Source organism: Staurois parvus, unplaced genomic scaffold (assembly GCF_062004578.1).
Source record: "Staurois parvus isolate SC_StPar_1 unplaced genomic scaffold, SC_StPar_1.0 ptg000538l, whole genome shotgun sequence".
NCBI lineage: Eukaryota > Metazoa > Chordata > Amphibia > Anura > Ranidae > Staurois > Staurois parvus.
In genome coordinates, this window is record NW_028318334.1 from 4,196,275 (window position 1) to 4,217,505 (window position 21,231).

A 21,231-nucleotide genomic window follows, 5' to 3' on the forward strand; every position below is an offset into this window, starting at 1 on the left:
AATGCATTGGAATGCACATGTCCCTATTTAGATTGAAGAAAAAGAGAGAGGAAAAATGAACTGGAATGCATCAAAAACGCACCACCATGTTTCAAAAATGTGTCGGCAGAGACACATCTGGACTGCATTTTTATATTGTGAACCGTACTTAAAACTGTATAAATTCTCCAACACAGGTGGTCAAGGTAGATCACCTGATTCCGGAACAATCAGATATTGGGTTGCTTTTTCTGTAATTTTCTTTTTCATTATTAAAATTTGAACAGATCTAGGATTTTTTTGTCATTGTTGCGTATCCCTTACTTTTTAAAATGTCCCATATAGATAACGTTTATTATTAGTATTGCGGCTTATTATTCCCAGTTAAAGTTATTAAACCCCTTAAGATTTTGTAATATATCTACTTTCTAATATGCATTTTAGGATTAATAAAAAAATTGCAATGGTATCTGAGGGGTAAGTATCGGGTTCTGGTGCAGTGATCCATGTGAGTGCAATTTTGGGGTTTTAATAAAATCTGAATTTTTTAACACAGTAAACCCAATGATGGCCTTTTTTAATTCTACTGTATTTGTGCCTTGTCTGCTGGAGGATCCATCTTATTGAAGCAGAATATATCCTATACCAGTGGATTTGTCTCCAGGGTGGGGGAGGTGTGCAGTGACCCTCTGAGGTCTAATATGGAGGTGAACGTATAGGATTGCTGGTGGTGGAGATCACATGGTGCGATATTAGTGGATACCTATGAGCAGCACATTTTTTAATGGACTGATTTTCGTGACACAGAATTTTTCATTTTTGTACATTTATTGGATTGAATTTATATTCACACAATGGAGGTTCTCACCATCATTCACTATGGCCCTGATTTACTAGTGAGCCTGGGCGCATATCCGTGGGTGAACGTCTAATTTTTACGAGCGACCGTCTACTTTTACCCCGCAACGAGATTTACTATTGAGCAGCGTCCATAAGTAGACGCCCAATCGAATTTACTAACTAGACACACACCAGGAATCAGACTCACAAAGCAGACTTGGTAAGAGGCATGTCTAACACCGTGAAAAATCACTGCAGAGACATGTTCACTTTGAAATTTGCTTTGCCAAATATCAGGACTTCACTTTAAACAATATCTGCCATTTCAAAAAAATTAAGAATGTGTTAAAAATAGTTTTTTTAAAGCAAATCAACACAGTAAAAAATTTGATGCCCGTGCAGTGTCTTTGGCCGATATAAATGCGCATGTGCAGAACACATTTTAGACGTCCTCTGCAGGCGCTTGCTTTTTAGCCACTGCTCAATAGTAAATCTCACTGTGGATTCCTCTGACAGCCGGCACTCGGTCGCGTCTACTGTGTTTAATAAACAGCACTAAGCATATCTTTATGTATTCTAATTTGATTTCCTTAGTTCTAGTGATTATATTTTTGTTTCTTATCCTTTATAATTATTTCTGTAATGATTTTACTTATTTCGAAGGTCTAGATAATATTTCTTTTGACAGCTGAATGTAAAAATAAAGGTCCGCAATTTAAAAAAAAAAAAAAAAGGCGTGGGTCCCCCCTCTCATCCGTACCAAGCCCTTCAGGTCTGGTATGGATATTAAGGGGGAACTCCACGCCGAAATTAAAAAAAAAAAAAACAGCGTGGGGACCCCCTCAATATCCATACCAGACCCTTATCCGAGCATGCAGCCCGGCAGGTCAGGAAAGGGGGGGAGGAGCGAGCGCCCCCTCCTGAACCATACCAGGCCACATGCCCTCAACATGGGGGGGTGCTTTGGGGCAGGGGGGGCTCCCCCCCCAAAGCACCTTGTCCCCAGGTTGATGGGGACAAGGGCCTCTTCCCCACAACCCTGGCCGGTGGTTGTGGGGGTCTGCGTGCGGGGGGCTTATCAGAATCTGGAAGCCCCCTTTAACAAAGTGTGGTGTAAAAAAAACACAGTACAGGGTCTTTGACAAGTCCTTTATTAAAACAATATCCCCCGAAGTAGATCCAACGTCAATCACGGCGGCGGCGGCAAACCGAAAAAAGAAAGAAAAAAAAAGTTCCGGTCCCGTCGGAGGCTTCCAGCCTTCTGAAAAAAAGTATCGCTGACAGCTCTTAAATAGGTTAGGGGCGGGGCCAGCCGGGGACATCATCCGAGTGACCCCACCCCATGTCACATGCTTGCTGTCCCAGGCTGGCCCCGCCCCTTATCTATATAAGAACTGTCAGCCTGTCTCCTGCATACAGCTAGTTAGCCTCAGTGGAGAGACAGGGAGACAGTTCTTAAATAGGTAAGGGGCGGGGCCAGCCGGGGACATCATCCAAGAAACCCCGCCCCATGTAACATCATTGATGTCACATGGGGCGGGGTTTCTCGGATGATGTCCCCGGCTGGCCCCGCCCCTAACCTATTTAAGAGCTGTCAGCGAGACTTTTTTTCAGAACGCTGGAAGCCTCCGACGAGACCGGAACTTTTTTTTTTTTTTTTCGGATCGCCGCTGCCGTGATTGACGTTGGATCTACTTCGGGGGACATTGTTTTAATAAAGGACTTGTCAAAGACCCTGTACTGTGTTTTTTTTACACCACACTTTGTTTTTTTGTGAATGAGTAGCGGGACCATGTACCGCAGACTCATTCACGTAGGGGGGGGGGGGGGCGGGATCTGGGGGCCCCCTTGTTAAATTCTGATAAGCCCCCCGCCTGCAGACCCCCACAACCGCAACCACCGGCCAGGGTTGTGGGGAAGAGGCCCTTGTCCCCATCAACATGGGGACAAGGTGCTTTGGGGGGGGAGGCCCACCTGCCCCAAAGCACCCCCCCATGTTGAGGGCATGTGGCCTGGTATGGTTCAGGAGGGGGGGGGGGTGCTCGCTCATTCCCCCCCCCTTTCTTTACCTGCTGGGCTGCATGCCCGTATAAGGGTCTGGTATGGATATTGAGGGGAACTCAACGCTTTTTTTTTTTTTTTCGGCGTGGAGTTACCCCTTAATATCCATACCAGATCCGTAGGGCTTGGTACAGATGGGAGGGGGGGGGCCCACGCTTTGTTTTTATTATTTATGCAATAAAGGAAATTCTTTTACATTCAGCTGTCAGTGGGGAACCCCGCTGACAGCTGAAACATTAACACATGGCTGTCGCTCCTACAATCCCGCATGAGCGTTTTAGTAGTGAAAACCAATGCACCGCTCATGTGTCAGCTGTCGTCGGAGTTCCCCACTGACAGTTGAAAGTAAAAGTATTGCAGGGAATTATAAACAATTTTTAAAAAACCCGGCGTGGGGTCCCCCCTCCCATCCATACTAAGCCCTTCGGGTCTGGTATGGATGTTAAGGGGTAACTCGACGCCGAAATTAAAGAAAAAACAGCATGGGGTACCCCCCAAAATCCATACCAGATACTTATCTGAGCATGCAGCCCGGCAAGTCAGGAAAGGGGGGGGGGACGAGCGAGCGCTCCCCCCTCCTGAACCATACCAGGCCACATGCCCATACCAAATGATTCAAGCATTTGTAAACAGACCAATTAACTGAAATAGTTTGGCATTTGTACCCCAAATAAGAAGTTCCCCGAGGCGCTGGTAAACCGAGGTATGCCTGTATTAGTATTGCAATCCTTTGTATTGGGATACATAGAACCAACATACATCTGAATTGGCAACATAGCACAACATTTGTGTCACATTTCAGATATCTGGCTAGTTACACTGACCTTGCCCAGGGCCTTAGGGTAGATTCACAACACAGAAATACAGGCTTGATTAGCATTGCAGCTCTGTGGATTAGTGGTTAGCACTGCTGCCTCACAACGCTAGGGTTGTCGGTTTGAATCCCCACCACAGCAAGAAAGTAGCATGATCTCCCTGGCTGTCTTCAAATAGATGTTCTGGCAACATCTTTGCTTTCTGTCTAAATGATCCCTAGAATGTGAATTAGAATGAGGCCTTGTCTGTTGAAACACCTTCAAAGCTGCACCTTATGTGAATGTCAAACAATGGGGTGAGAAGGACCTGGACTACTAATAAATTTGATAATGCTGGTTTACACTCCACCCCCTTTTGTGAAGGATTTGGCAAGCAAAGAGCTGAGAGAGAGAGAGAAGAGCGAGCCAGTGAGACAAAGAAGAGTGAGTGAGAGATACATACAGAAGGGTGAGTGAGAGAGAAGAGCGAGCCAGTGAGACAAAGAAGAGTGAGCGAAAGATACATACAGAAGGGTGAGTGAGAGAGAAGAGCGAGCCAGTGAGACAAAGAAGAGTGAGCGAGAGATACATACAGAAGGGTGAGTGAGAGAGAAGAGCGAGCCAGTGAGACAAAGAAGAGTGAGCGAGATAAATACTGAAGAGTGAGAGAGAAGAGCGAGCCAGTGAGCTAAAGAAGAGTGAGCGAGCAATACATACAGAAGAGTGAGTGAGAGAGAAGAGCGAGCCAGTGAGACAAAGAAGAGTGAGCGAGAGATACATACAGAAGAGTGAGTGAGAGAGAAGAGCGAGCCAGTCAGACAAAGAGTGAGCGAGAGATACCTACTGAAGAGTGATAAAGAGAGACAAACAGAAGAGTGAGAGAGAGAGAGAAAAGGCTTGGGCGGGCAATCCACACATTAAAATTGTTACAAATACTGGCGTGGAATTTCCCCCAAATGCATAGCAGACCCTTATCCCAGCAGGCAGGTACAGCACGCCTTCAAAGATTTATTTCCTTTGTTGATTTACCTGCTTCGTTCCCACTATATGCAATTGAAAATTGCGCTTTAAGTTGCCAATTTTACTGTGTTTTCTAGAGAATTTCAAACTAGTTGTGTTTTCAATTGTGTTTAGCATTGCGATTTCTATTGGAGTCTAGATGTGAAATTGCTATTAAATGGCCAAAAAGTTCAACTACCTTTGAACTCACGCTGCAACAAATGGCGTATGTTAATACACTCACATTCACATTCATTATATCCGATATCATGTACGATGTCAATTCACAAATCGCACCTGAAATTGCACACCCTGGATGCGACTTGTCATGCGATTGGCATGGCCAGCAGCTTGCCCTTTGCATGGCAAATTGCACACAATGTTACTGGGGGCTAACACCACTGTCACATCTAATCCGATGTGGCAATTGCCCAACTTACAGTGAAGTTGCACGAGTTCACAATCCAATTGGATGTGAACAGAGCTTACAGTGGCCAATAGGGTGCGACTTGGTCTATGATTTGCAAGTCGCCTGTCATGCCAATTGCAAACAATGTTACTGGGGGCTACCCGGTCACATTAAAGTAGATTTCTAAGTGGTGTTATTTACACCACGGTCACATCATGTGACTTACATTGAAGTCGCATGATTTCAAAGTAGGGGACATGGTGATTTCAAGTGCAATTTGCAAGACATCCGACACAGATCTGTCTGCAAATTGCATGAAAAGTAGTGTATTCATTACTTTATTATTACTTGCGGCTCCGACCAAGTTTGAACCACAACAATATGAACGCTCCAATAGCGGCACATTGAGTGGGACTTGGCATGTGATTTGCACAACATGCAAGTTGTAAATCGTCTGCAAAGTCGCAATCTATTGTCTGCTATTAGAGAGACCACATGGGTGTGTTTCAAACACTGATTTCTTAAGTAGTACATGTACTACTTTAGTGGCAATTTGCATAGAGATCTGTGTCAGATGTCTTGAAAATTGCATTGAAATGGTCAACTTTACTGTAAGTCGCAGGATTTGTAAATCAGCTTTGACCAGAGTGTAATGTTTGTTGATGTTTGATTTCTGGAGTGTTTTGCCGATTGATGGGAAATTCACCATATTAGTCAAATCGAATTGTCATTTTCAGTATTGCATGCAAGATGTGGTCATGTGACTCTTAACTCATGCGAGAATCTGGAGGGAATTGTGACCATAGTAGCAATAAAGGTTCCCATTGGGGTTCCCTTTCACATCCCTGCTCAATGTTCTGTTGTATGCTGCACACGTACATTTCACTGTATATTCATTTCTGATTTGTGTGGCCTGTATACCAAGGGTTAACGCAGGTAGGAAGAGGATTCATCAGGTGCAAACACTTTCACCGACCAAATGGTGGGTGTAGGCTTCATTGGGGGTGGGGCCTTGTTTGGCACGCGGCAAATGCAACCTAGTTTATATAAAGACGTGCAGTAGTGGGTGTTTTGGCCTGTTAGTAGGCTGTGTGATTTATGGACAAGTCCTTGCTTGTAGTGGTTTGGGGAGGAAGAGACTCTGTGCTGAATTGCCCCAGACACCACTCAGGCTGTGTTTGGAAGTGGGCTGGAAACGTTTGCATATTTTCAGGCTTGTAAATTGTGTTTGTGTGTTATTGCACAATGATTTTGTTTTTTCTCTTTGCACTGAAAGCCTCACATATGTCAATAGTTTGGTTTAAAATCTGCTCTCGTTTTAATTTTGCTTGCTTATTTAGACTCCAATGCATTTTTCTGACAAACCTGCTGACAAATGTATGTGTAGGGGATTTGTAGAGGTGGGAGGGGTTTAGTTTTTTCACATATGTCTTGTTTTCTTGATATTTTGATCTGCAGACTGTTTTGTGAATGGATCTTTACACTAAGTGATTGTGTAAGTAAATTTTATGTGCACGAAAATGTAGCTTGAGTCATCATCCCCTTTGTTTCCTGCTATAACCTGTCGTCATATTTTTTGTCATCATATTTTTTGTGACTCACACCAAGATATTGACTGTACCCACTTGTTCCTGCTGACCACATAAATAAAGATATATTTGATCAATAAATGTTTGACTGATGTTTTTGTGTTTATTTTATGTTCAATATATGAACAACCTTAATAGTTACTTTTGTATACTTATATAATCTGCTCAAATGTAGCGTGTAAGAGCGCAAATATGCAAGTATGTCCAAACTAGCTTTTTAAAAACAAAATTAAAAAAAACCCCTCTTGCACCACAATATTGTTATGTACCAATGAATACGTCATATTCACTGTGCAGCCAGCTACAGGTTTTCTACAATTCGATTTACAGTAATAAAATAGTCAACACGGTATGTTGATTTTTGGCCTTTGGCAACAAATATATATTAGTCAAGGTTAAAAAAAATCAATGAGAAACACATGCGAACAAATAAACGCCAAACAGGTGTCCCCATGGCGCTCGAGCGGCTGTCCTCCCGGAAGTCTGTCATCACATGCGCGCGCACCTGGAAGTGGTTGTGGGGAGTGTAAGTGGATGAGAGTGGTTGGAGGTTTCTGGAGTTGGATAAGTTATACGTTTGGTTGGCATTTGGACATGGCGAGAGCACAGTTCTCAACTGAGGAGATGATCCTTATTTGTAAAGTAAGTGTGGCCATTGCAAATATGTTCGTAACACGTGAGGGACAGGTAATTGCAATTTTTGGGTGGGGCCTAGCAGAATCTCACTTGGTGCACATGCTACTTATCTGTACATTAGCTCCTGGGTATTGATGGGTCAATGATATTAACCACTTGCCTGCTGGGTACTCATACCCCCTTCCTGTCCTGGCCAATTTTCATCTTTCTGCACTGTTGCCCTTTGAATGACAATTGTGCGGTCATGCCACATTGTACCCATCTGAAGTTTATATTAGTTTTTTCAGACAAATAGAGCTTTCTTTGGGTGGTATTGACTTGCTGCTGTGTTTTACTTTTTGCTCGATAAACAACAAAATATCTCATAATGAACAAAAAAGTCTGTTTATATTATAACATTTGGTAAACCGGTAATTTATCAACACTGATGTGCGTTGATGAGGCGGCACTGATGATCGGTGCCGACCCCTGCTCTGATAACTGCTGGTTCTCGGCAGTGCTTTCCACACATTCTGACAGCGTGAGGAAAGTGCAGCCAAGAACCGGCAATTGCATTTCCCGGTGATCAGCGTGTCATTGGACATGGCTGATCACATGGTAAAAAGCCGCTGTGATTGGCCTTTTACCACATCACGTGATCAGCTGTGTCCTTGGGGCGCGCAGGAGAGTACGTTCTGCCAGGATGTCATATGACGCCCTCCCAGAACTGCCTGGACGCAGTGTAGCGTTATTCGGCTATCTGCGGTCGCCAAATAGGTAACCAGCTAGGCCTTCATGGCTAATCTTTGAATATCTGGACATGTATAATGCATTACATTCTACAATGTGTTGGTGTACACGGTATTACAGTGTACAATGCGTTGCTGGATCCTGCATGACAGTCGACAGCGTATCACAGTGTGCAATGAGTTGCTCTATCCTGCATGACAGTGTACAGTGCATTACAGTCTACAATGTGTTGGTGTACACGGTATTAAAGTGTGCAATGCGTTGCTGGATCCTGCATGACAGTGTACAGTGCATCACAGTGTGCAATACGTAGCTCTATCCTGCATTACAGTCTACAATGTGTTGGTGTACAGCGTATTACAGTGTGCAATGCGTTGCTGGATCCTGCATGACAGTGAACAGCGTATTACAGTGTGCAATGCATTGCTCTATCCTGCATTACAGTCTACAATGTGTTGGTGTACACGGTATTACAGTGTGCAATGCTTTGCTGGATCCTGCATGACAGTGTACAGTGCATTACAGTCTACAATGTGTTGGTGTACACGGTATTACAGTGTGCAATGCGTTGCTCTATCCTGCATGACAGTGTACAGTGCATTACAGTCTACAATGTGTTGGTGTACACGGTATGACAGTGTACAGCGTATTACAGAGTGCAATGCGTTGCTGGATCCTGCATGACAGTGGACAGAGTATCACAGTGTGCAATGCGTGGCTCTATCCTGCATGACAGTGCATTACAGTCTACAATGTGTTGGTGTACATGGTATTACAGTGTGCAATGCGTTGCTGGATCCTGCATGACAGTGTACAGTGCATTACAGTCTACAATGTGTTGGTGTACATGGTATTACAGTGTGCAATGCGTTGCTGGATCCTGCATGACAGTGTACAGTGCATTACAGTCTACAATGTGTTGGAGTACATGGTATTACAGTGTGCAATGCGTTGTACACTGCAGTGTGCACTAAAGCATTTTACACTCATGCACTGTACACACTAACGCATTTGACATTTTTAGTGTGCAATGCTTTCGACAGTACAATGCATTTGCAGTATTGGTGTATGTTTATTAAGCACAGATAATTATTTTGATTTTAGTTTTCAAGGAGAGGTATTCTCTGACCCCGTTTATGAGGTGGAGGACAATTGTTTTCCGAAGAAGAGAGGAGACTTTTTTTTAAGGAGATCTGTATAGATTTCCAGAGATATGTGTAGATGGTTGAGGGGCTGCATGTGATCGCCGGAGATAATTGTGATTAACGATCACCTGAGTTAAACCAGTGAATGAAAAGTGTAAAAAAACACGGATTGAAAATAATCTGCACTGACGACTGTGCTTTGTCAAGCCACATTTTGGCACATTCTGGTTTCACACAGATGCGATGTGAAATTTGCAGTGTTTTCTGTGCAAGTGCTGCACCGCATCACAACCGCAACCCCTTCATGCCACCTGCTGCGGCTTTCTAGGTGAAGTTAACAACACACCAAAATTGGTGCACAAAGCGTATTGCGATGTGCAAAATTGGATCGCATGCCTATTCACACCCATGTGCATACCCTGAAAAAGGGTCCTGCACATTTTTGGCCCGGATGCGGTGCAATTTGAGGTGTGCAAAATGTTTGTCTCTAGTTGCAACGCACACAAATTGCATGTGATTTGCCCAGGAGTGCGGTTCCTGTACAAATGACATGTGTTATACCACAACACATACATGCGTTGTGGTATAACACATGTCCAAATGACATGTGTTATACCACAATGCATGTATGTGAAGCCAGAATAAAAATATGTGTATTTTGTCTACTTTTACTTGCGCATGTTAACATTATGTAAGTGCATTTTTCTTCTGTTTAACATGCTGTAGAAATGGAACATGCATTTGGATGGAGTGTTTTTGTATGTGCATTTTGGAAGTATTCTAAACACACATTGACCCTAGGGCCACACCATATCTTAAGCCTCGTTTGTCAGAAATGCTGTACAGTACATTTAAAGCGGATTTACACTCCACCTATCAAAAAATAACAGTCATCAGCTACAAAAACGGTAGCTGCTGACTTTTAAAAAGCAGCCGCTTACCTTTCCCTCGGTCCTGTGGTGTGTCCCCCGCAGCTGCTTTCACCGGCTGTCCTGGTTTCCAGGAGGACGGCATCTTCACTGTGGGAACCCGGCTGTGACAGCTTGCGGCTTCACAGCCGGCTACCCACTGTGCATGTGCAAGTAGAGTTGCGCTTCATGAATGTTCACGTCAAATGTCCACAAAGACTACAAGGAGGGAGGACACCTTCCGTTTCCAAACGTCTAGGCGATCGTACCGGAAGTAGGAACGTGTACCTGTCAAATTTGGGGACCCGCTCCCCAAGGGTGCCAATCCTTAAGGGGGAATGGGGGAGCAGTCCTTAAAGCGGAACTTCCCCTTTTGGATGGAGCTCCGCTTTAAGATGATTTCCTATGGGACATGTTTACACATGTGCTTTTTCACATGGCTTGTTTTTTGGGAAAAGGTCAGAGCCTTTTTGGAACTCCAAAAGTGTCATGTTTTTGTCAAAATACTTAAATGGAAACACTGCAGACAAGAACGTATTTCATGTCGTCTGCGTTTTGCTGTTTTAAATCTGCCTAGCAACAAAAATGAAAACAGTAAGGTACAAAAAATACATAAGAAACAAAAAACAACGCAAAACCCAATGCAGAGACGGCTACAACACAACCTGTGTTGCCTTAGGCACTTGAGTGCACACTTGGCCACAGGTGATTTTAACAGGCATTTTTGGGGTCAAAGCATGTGTGTTTGCATTTGTGGAAAGTGTATTTTTGATTTTATTTTTGGTGTTGTTTTGTACGTATACTTTGGCAAACTGCACATCTGCATTCAACTTTGTGGTGAAAATTAACCAAATAATGTCCCAGCCAAAATGACATGCATTTTGCATGTGTGGCCAGAACACAAAAATGCTGTTACAAAATAATCCAAAATACAGGCTCAAACAAGACAAACATGCACATCCAAATTTCAAACAACGTTTTACAAAACATATCTAATGACCAAAAAGCACCAACAAAGTGGATTACAAAATACACCACAATGAGAATTCAAATGTCCAAACAAGCAAAAATTGCCCTTTTGTGCCCATGGAGTGTTGTGTTTTTTTTCAATGCTCATTTAGGTGCGTGCCTAGCATATTTGTTAAATGCTAAAATGTGCAGCAAAATGCATGTTTGCTAACAGCACTTGAGGTGCCATTAACAATGAATGGCACACAAGAGCACATTGCGTATTTAAAGACCATTTGAGCACAATTTAGAAGTGCTGCAACAATTGTGCAATTCTGCCAACAATTATGCATTGCTCAGGTGAGAATGCATTGAAAGTAACAATACAATACAATTATACTGTATGTACGTATGTATGTGTATACACACACACATGTAGATATAGTTCATGTTTTAGCTTGCCTTTTGGGACAATTATCCCCTGCTTTGTGTCTGATATTTGGTATGTTTGATTACACAAACCTCTCACATTTAAATTCTTGACCTTTTTTTGTCACCCACAGGTTCTCCTGTTACGCAAGTATGACGGTGGCTGTTCTAATTTTGCCAAGCAGACCATCATGCGCCACATCAAACATCGGCTGTGGCAGAGATTCCACCACCGCTCCACTGTGCTGCAAATCCAGCACAGTTGGAGCGATGTGAAGCGGCGCAACCCAGCTTTTTTGAAAAAAGTTGCCCGCCGAATCTCTGGTAAGTCAAGTTGTTATTAAAAAGTTTACTTTCAGCTTTGTATTGTGAAAAATGTTTTGCTACATTCATTCTGAATTTGTTTGGCAATAATGTTGTCTTTGTTGACTTGTTCTAGCCACCGTTGATCGGCGCCAGGCGGTGGTCTGCTTGGCAAAAAAGCCTCACAGGAGGACAGCCACCGTCCACTTTTGCCAACCACATGCGGGGCATCCCCTGCGGAGACTCCGCATTGTGGAAGGTAAGCACAAGCTCTAGAAGCTTGGACCTCATGAATTTGCCATTGTTGGCATCTCCACTGACTGTCAATTGTACATTAATGCCACACACATTGCTTGTAAATGACATGATAACTGTGACGGAAGCGTAGGCAGGACAGAACACACGGAGGATGCTAAACACATCAAGCGTTATTGTTATATGGAAAGCACTCAATCAGGGTAGGAATTTAGCATCCGGGTACCCAAAATGGGGGAGGAGAGGGGAGTAGCTCCAAACAATTGTAATTCAGCCCATGATAGGGCAATTTGTGTAGCGATGGCCCAAGCATGTATTAATCCAAGCAGGCAGCTCATGCAAAAGTAATAGGGAGGTTCAATGGGGCAATCCAGGCAAAAAATGTACGAGAGTTCCACGGGACAGTACAGGCAGGGAAAATCGGGGGATCAGGGGGGGTAGTTCAGACAGGAGGATTGGGGCACTCACGGTTTAGGCAGAAGTATCCTCGGGCACACAGCAGGTAGCAGGCAGGAGTACTCTTGCACACAGCGGATAGCAAGCACCTCTAGCCACCCAGGTATCAGCAGAGTACTCAGCGGGTTCTTGGAGCTGGGGAGGTCTGGCCTCAGCTCAGACTTCCCAACAGCTGCTCATGGCGACATACCGGGTACCAACAGTGTACTGGGTCCTGCTCCGGTCTTCTTAAGCCAGAGCAGGACGCTTCCCGGTTGTCCTGGCAATGGCCGGCCCAGCGTCAGGTCGCCGGGGCAACAAGGCACGCCCCGCTCACTGGGGCCGCGCTCAGGGAGTATGGCCTTTGTCTCTGGCGGGCGCAGAGTGCGGGAAGCCTCGTGGCGGCGCTGTGCCCATCGGGGGGCACGCAGGGACACCCCGGCGGCCTGTGCCATTCGGGCCCAGCGGGGTAGCCGACTCCTTGGAAACTTTGCTGAGGAGAGGTGCTACCCGCACCACAGTGGGTGTTTCCTCCCCTCCTGAACATTCTTTGATGTAGGCTTGTGCAGGACCCTAGGAATCTGCAAGGGGAAAAGAGGGGGGATGATGAAAGGAGAGCAAGGGGGGAGGAAGGGACAGCAGGCTGGAGGGGGACTGTGAAAAGAACCTTTTGTTAATCACTAATAGAGCTGTGTTTGGTGTCATTTGATCCCCAATGGCTGTTTGTTTGTGATGCGGGATTTTTGCCTAAAAATATTATGGCTTAGATGTTCACAAACATATCCCATCAAAATTGCAGTCATAACATTTTGTTTTTACATTTGACAGAATTGGACTTCTTTTGACCCATTAAATTACAATATTTGTATGTTATGTATGCTGTTTGAAAGTTGCAGAGTATACAAATTATGGAATATTTTGGACTAAAATGCAACTCCATGATGTACAGCCAATCTCATTTGGTGAGGCCCCATAAGATGACAGAACATGAGAAATATTCTACAATGCATAGTACGTTATTATTAACACATTAACACATAAATACAGTATTATAGAGAGGGGACATCTGGGGGGATTTTTGGTTAGTTTTGGGGATGGGGGAATTTCAGAATCTTGGCTTGTCCTTACATTGGGAATCATTCTAACGGAAATGTTTAACATTGTCTTGACTTGCTTACATTACTGCCATGTGGCCTTTTTGGTGATCTGGTATATATAGTCTACAGCCAATCATATTGACCAGGGTGCTGTGATTGGTCCAAATACCATGTGATAAGTGTGGTCCAATCCTATTAGGACATCCAAGAGTTTCTAATATCTAAATTGACATTGTGATCATGTCATTGCATAGCAAATACATGATCAACAAGATTAACAAATCATCCTCCTGGAGGGGGAGGAGCCTGAGCATGGCGGCAAGAGAGAGTCCGATGTAGGATCTCCCTCTGTAAGGCAGTCACCTTCCCCTCAATGCGCCCCGTGAATGCTGCTGGAGATGCCTAGGATGCCCTACCTGTAAGTGGGATCCCACCGGTGAAGTGAGGAGGACGGAGTGTCGTGGGTCGTTTGAGGTGGGACGGCTGGAACCTCCCGTCTGAGATAGAGAGCAGCTGGGAGCCCGGAGGACACAGGGTGGCCACGTGACCCCCGCAAGGGATCTCTGGGAGGAAGAGAAGCCGGCCTGGCATTTCCAAGCAGAAGGGAGGCATCGGCTTCTCACTGACAGCTGTAAGTGGAGACAGATACAAGCAGGACCCTGACTCCGACTTAACACAGAAGCACTCTGCCTGCTATCTGTCAAAGAGATCAGGTGAAGGAAGAGGAATGTGACCTGGAGGAATCCCCCTAGAAGGGAAATAAAGACAGACAACAGAGAAGGAACCTGGAGAATCGCCTCACTGAAAAAGCAGCTGGAAGGAGGGTGAGTGATAATGTCTGGACTGTATACTGATCCTGTATGTGGAATATAGAGGTTGAAGCAAAGAAGGAACACACGGAGGAATAGGGGGATTCCCAAGGGGACAGAAGAAAATTTGAATTCTCCCAAGGATAAGTTTTAGCACAGGTCCTAGAGCTTAGAGAAAAGGGACTTAATTTATAACAAATATGAAGAGCAAAAATAGTAAAGGGAGTGGTCCCAAGCACCCCCAATCTGGAACGATTAGGAAATATACGTCCCAAGGAAATGTGACCTCAGAAAGATCTCAGGAGGCTTCTGAAAGGAGTATAATGGAAAACAGCCTAGATATGAGCACCAGGTCATCTGAGGAAATGAACAATAATAATCAACAAACATCAGAGGGAATAAAGTCAAGAGAAAATGAAGGAGAATTACAAATCCCAAATAAAAAGGAGATGGCAGAAATGTTTAAAAATCTGGAAAAATCTATTAAACAAGAGATGGGGATTATCCGGAATGATTTGGGACATTTATTATCCAGAGTAGAAGAAATGGAGAAAAAAATTAAAAAACATGCTCAAGCTATTCCAGAGTTAAAAAATCAGATAATGGAGATGAGGAAAGAACAAAAAAAGCTGCAATATAACTTGGAGATACAAGGTAACAAGCATAGGAAAAATAATCTTAGGATAAAAGGAGTCCCGGAGCTCACACAAGGAGAAGATTTAAAAGGGACAATATGTAAAATCTTAAACTCCATTACGGATAAACCCAGCACTGAGAAATATGAATTGGACAATGTATATAGGATAGGAAGGTTCCAACGGGATCGGGTGGAAGAGAAACCGAGAGATGTAGTTGTACAATTCTATAAATATGGAGATAGAGAAGAGGTATGGAAGAAGATAAAAGGAAGAGCCAGTATTATATATGAAGGAAAAAATATACAAGTTTTTGCAGACCTGACAGCTGAAACATTGTGGAGAAAGAGATCACTGAAACCACTTCTAGAACAGATGAAAAAAGAGAATATACAATATAGATGGAGTAGCCAGACGTGTTTAATGGGATGGAAGAATGGAGTCACTGCATACCTGAGATTTCCTGAAGAACTAAGAGACTTTTTTGATAAACTTAATATTCAGAAAATAGAGGTCCCAGGCTGGGAGGAGGAAGAAGGGATAAGTGCTATGAGAAAAGAGGAATGGCAGCTAGTTAGGAGAAATAGAGAAATGACAGATAGGGGGGCATTGGGGGAAATGGAGGGAAGGTGAGCCGCACATGGTCAGAGATCAACCCCAGGGTTAAATATCAAACGTGGCATTAGGTTCACAAATGATTAGAAGGCAAATAGTAGGCCTAATGGGGGGGGGGGGGCAGGGGAGGGGGGAGATGGGGATGGATGGGAGGGGGGGAATGGGGGGGTGGATACTCTGCGAGATAAGAAAAATAGGAAAGAGGAAGGGCAGGAGGATGAAGGAATTAAAAGGAGTAGGGTAAGATGGAAGAAATCCAATTTATAACTTATAATGTAAAGGGGTTGTGTTGTCCCGGGAAGAGATTTAGGTTATTTAAAGAACTACAACATAGAACATCTTCGGTGGTATTTCTACAGGAAACACACTTAGAGATGGAGTCAAAGGTTAGGATGAAGACTAGATATTTCCCGACATGGTATTATGCGGACTCACCAATTAAAAGAGCAAAAGGGGTTGCTATAGGTTTCTCAAAGAATATAAGGTTTGAGGTGGAGAAGAGAATTGCGGATCCTGAGGGAAGGTTTTTGTTTCTGAGGGGTAAATTACAGGGAATTGAGTGTACAATAGCTAGTATATACTGTCCAAATAAGAAACCGGAGATATTCAAATTGTTGGATTTTAAAAGGGGTTGTATGATAATAGCTGGAGACTTTAATATCTGTATGGACCCGCGGATGGATACTACCTCCCAAGTGAGAAGGGAAGAGAGCAGGTCCTTGAGATTATTAAAGAAACTGATGCATGAGTGTCAATTAGTCGATATATGGAGAATCAGGAATATGAAAGATAGAGACTATACCTTTTTTTCACATGTACATGAGATCTACTCTAGACTGGATTATATATTGATAGAAAAATCGGAGGAAGTACTTTGTCGGATCATGCCCCTGTTGCAATGAAGTCAAGATGGGGTAGAGAAGAGAGAGGAGGTTATGTCTGGCGGATGAATGAGGCACTCCTTATGGATGAAGAGACCGATCGAAAGATCGAGAGGGAAATTAAATGTTTTTTTGAGGAGAATGAAACAGAGGATGTGTCGATTGCAACAGTGTGGGAGGCCCACAAAGCCTACATTAGAGGACTACTCATTGCAATAGGGGCAAAAAAGAAAAAAGAAAGGAGGGAAAAGATTAATAGACTACTAAATGAAATATATGATCTCGAAAAGGCTCATAAAAGGGAAATGTTTAAAGAGATAATGCAGAAAATAATAAAGAAGAAAGAAGAACTAGAGAATGTAATGGAGGAGGAAAAGAAAAGAGTCTTTAACAAAGTAACAAGTGAAAGGTATAGATGGGGAGATAAGCCGGGAAAATATTTAATGAGAACTCTAAGGAAAAAGAAAAATAGGAATTATATGGAGAAAATAAGAAACCCTAAGGGTGAATTAGTGCACTCAACTAAAGACATCGCTAGAGCATTTAAGGATTACTATAATGAGCTATATAATATCATACCGCAGGATACAATAAATAAAACTGAAACAGTAAATAGAGAAAAAAGAAGAACATACTTAAAAGAGGCAGGTCTACCAAAACTCAGTGAAACACAATTGAATTCCCTAGAAGCAGAAATCACATTAGAGGAAATAAAAACAGTGTTAAAAGGTACTGCGGTGGGGAAAAGCCCGGGCCCAGATGGATATACGGTAAAATATTATAAAAAATATGGTGAGTTATTAATACCCAAGTTGAAGATATATATGAATGCTCTGGGAAATGAGATGGAAATGAGGGGAGAATCCTTACAGGCTAATATAGTCTTAATCCATAAAGAGGATAAAGACCCCTCGCAGTGTGCGAGTTATAGACCAATAGCGCTGCTGAATGTAGATACTAAATTGTATGCAAAGGTTTTGGCAAATAGACTGAAGGAATTGATGCCGGTGTAGCATGAAAATCTGTCTCCTATGAAGATCTGCCCCCCTCGACGTATCTGCGCATGTGCCAGTCTCAGGCATTAGCAGCGGATCGGCTTTCTCATCCTCTCACACTGTTAACCCGTTTTCTGCCGGATGCAAGGTATACGAAACGCTGAATCCTATCCCTCGGATCACTGGGGCTGACGATCCTCCCACAAGATGTATTCTCGCTGTCACACTGTAACCCCTTGTATGCTGGATTCAACTTACACGAACAGCAAGATGTCTACAAGCTGCAGGGGGTTGTGACAAGGCGAGTACAGTCACCTGTGGGGGGATCACTGACATGGGGGGGCCATAACGTGTTGGTAGTGCAGTTACATTTGGGGGGGCCAGTCACATGGGGGTGGGGATTTGCGTTAAGGGTGGCAGATTATCACTGGGGACTGAGCTTGCTGGTACGGGTGGGGGGTTGCTTGCGTCAAGGGGGGGCAGATCTGCACGGGGACTGAGCTTGCTGCTATGGGGGTGGGAGGGGGTTGCGTCAAGGGGGGGCAGATCTGCACGGAGACTGAGCTTGCTGCTATGGGGGTGGGATGGGGTTGCGTCAAAGGGGGGCAGATCTGCACGGGGACTGAGCTTGCTGCCATGGGGGTGGGGGTGTGTCAAGGGGGGGCAGATCTTCACGGGGGACTGATCTTGCTGCTATGGGGGGGGAGTGTTGTGTCAAGGGGGGACTGATCTTCACGGGGGACTGAGCTTGCTGCTGTGGGCGGGGGTTGTGTCAAGGGGGGGCAGATCTTCACTGGGGACTGAGCTTGCTGCTCAGGGGGGGTTTGCTTGCGTCAAGGGGGGGCAGATCTTCACAGTGTACTGAGCTTGCTGCTATGGGGGGGTGCGTCAAGGGGGGGGGGATCTTCATAGTGGACTGAGCTTGCTGCTATGGGGGGGGTTGTGTCAAGGGGGGGCAGATCTTCACTGGGGACTGAGCTTGCTGGTACGGGTGGGGGGTTGCTTGCATCAATGGGGGGCAGATCTGCACGGGGACTGAGCTTGCAGCTATGGGGGTGGGAGGGGGTTGCGTCAAGGGGGGGCAGATCTGCACGGGGACTGAGCTTGCTGCTATGGGGGGGGGGTTGTGTCAAGGGGGGGCTGCATGGGAGACTGAGCTTGCTGCCATGGGGGTGTGTCAAGGGGAGGCAGATCTGCACGGGGGACTGAGCTTGCTGCCATGGGGGTGGGGGTGTGTCAAGGGGGTGGCAGATCTTCACGGGGGACTGATCTTGCTGCTGTGGGGGAGGAGTGTTGTGTCAAGGGGGGACTGATCTTCACGGGGGACTGAGCTTGCTGCTCGGGGGGGGGGGGGTTTGCTTGCGTCAAGGGGGGGGGGGCAGATCTTCACAGGCCACTTAAGCTTGCTGCTACGCGGGGTGGGGTTGCGTCGAGGGGAGGCAGATTTTCACGGGGGACTGAGCTTGCTACTACGGGGGGGGGGTGTCAAGGGGGGCAGATCTGCACGGGGGGACTGAGCTTGCTGCCATGGGGGGGAGGTTGTGTCAAGGGGGGGACAGATCTTCACTGGGGACTGAGCTTGCTGCTACGGGGGGGAGGGGGGGTTGCTTGCGTCCAGTGGGGCAGATCTTCACGGGGCACTTAAGCTTGCTGCTATGGGGGGTGGGGTTGCGTCAAGGGGGGGCAGATCTTAACGGTGGACTGAGCTTGCTACTATGGGGGGGTTGTGTCAAGGGGGAGCAGATCTGCACGGGGGACTGATCTTGCTGGGGTGTATGGACAAGGGGGGCAGATCTTCACGGCGCACTGATCTTGCTGGTGGGTAATGACAAGGGGGCCGATCTTCACGTGGGACTGATTTTGCTGGTGGGTAATGACAAAGGGGGCAGATCTTCACGGGGGACTGATTTTGCTGTGTTGTAATGACAAGGGGGGCAGATCTTCACGGGGGACTGATCTTGCTGGTGGGCAATGACAAGGGGGGCCGATCTTCACGGGGGACTGATCTTGCTGGGTTGTAATGACAAGGGGGGCAGATCTTCACAGGGGACTGATCTTGCTGGTGGGTAATGACAAGGGGGGCAGATCTTCACGGGGGACTGATTTTGCTGGGGGGTAATGACAAGGGGGGCAGATCTTCACGGGGGACTGATCTTGCTGGTGGGTAATAACAAGGGGGGCAGATCTTCACGGGGGACTGATCTTGCTGGTGGGTAATGACAAGGGATGCATATCTTCACGGGGGACTGATTTTGCTGGTGGGTAATGACAAGGGGGGCAGATCTTCACGGGGGACTGATCTTGCTGCAACGGTGTGGGGAAGTGACATGGGGAGTACAGTGACATTGGGGGTGGGCATGACATGTGGGGGGGGCAGTGATATTGGAGGGTGGCCATGACATGTGGGGGGATGCAGTGACATGGGTAGGACAGTGACATGAGGGGGGGCCCTTACTTAATACACGATATTTAACCTTTTGCACGCTACGCATTCATATGGGTACACAGATGTCAGTGCAGTTGCAGTTCTGTCACTTGATGGTGTTACTTTGGTAGGGGTGCATTTTATGGCAGAAGGGTTGGAAGTCTGTCAATAATTGTTTGTGGTTGTTTTGTTGTCGATGTCTGTGTGTGGTAGGTGGTGTGACAGCAATTTAGGGGTCACAATTTTCACCCCGATGTTTCAGTAGCTACAATTTCACATTCTGCAGTATCATGAATTAAAGTGATACATTATTTCATGGCATCTATGATTATCAGAGGATACCTCGAATGGATACCTAATTCCATTAACCCCTTGCCTACTGGTAACTTCTACCCCCTTCCTGCCTACTGGACACTTCTACCCCCTTCCTGCCTACCAGGCACCTCTACCCCCTTCCTGCCTACCGGGCACTTCTACCCCCTTCCTGCCTACCGGGCACTTCTACCCCCTTCCTGCCTACAGGGCACTTCTAACCCCTTCCTGCCTACAGGACACTTCTACCCCCTTCCTGCCTACAGGACACTTCTACCCCCTTCCTGCCTACCGGGCACTTCTACCCTCCTTCCTGCCTACTGGACACTTCTACCAGTAGGGGGTAGAAATAGAAAAAATTTTCTTTGTTTTTGTTATTCAATTATCAAAATAAGTGATTTTTTGCCATAACTGATGTGCCCTAATGAGTCCGCAGTGATGGGCACTGATAGGTGGCACTGATGGGCACTTATGAGGAGGTACTGGTAGGTGGCACTGATGGGCATTGACAGGCATCACTGATGGTCACTGAAAGACAGCGCTGATACATAGCACTGATATATGGCACTGATAGGCGGCACCGACTGACACTGATAGGTGGCACTGACTGGCACTGATGGGTGACACTGAAAGGCAGTTCAGATGGGCACTGATATGTGGAATTGATGTGCACTGTTAGGCACTGACAACTGGAATTGATGGGTACTGGCACGAGTCAGTGATGGACACTGGCAGGTGGTATGGATGAGCACTGAGAGCTGTCACTGATGGCCACTGACAGATGGCATTGCCGGGGCTACACTGATCATCAGGGCACACTGATCATCAGTGCTCTGATGATCAGTGCACATGTTCCCTCATCTTAAAACCGATTACAGGCTCTCCTCTGTCAGCATGACAGTTCGAGAGGAAAGAAATGCCGATAACCAGTCTTTCCCTGTTTACATGCAATGAGCTTTGATTGGACACAGCTGATCACGTGACATCCTCCAAGAACGAGAGA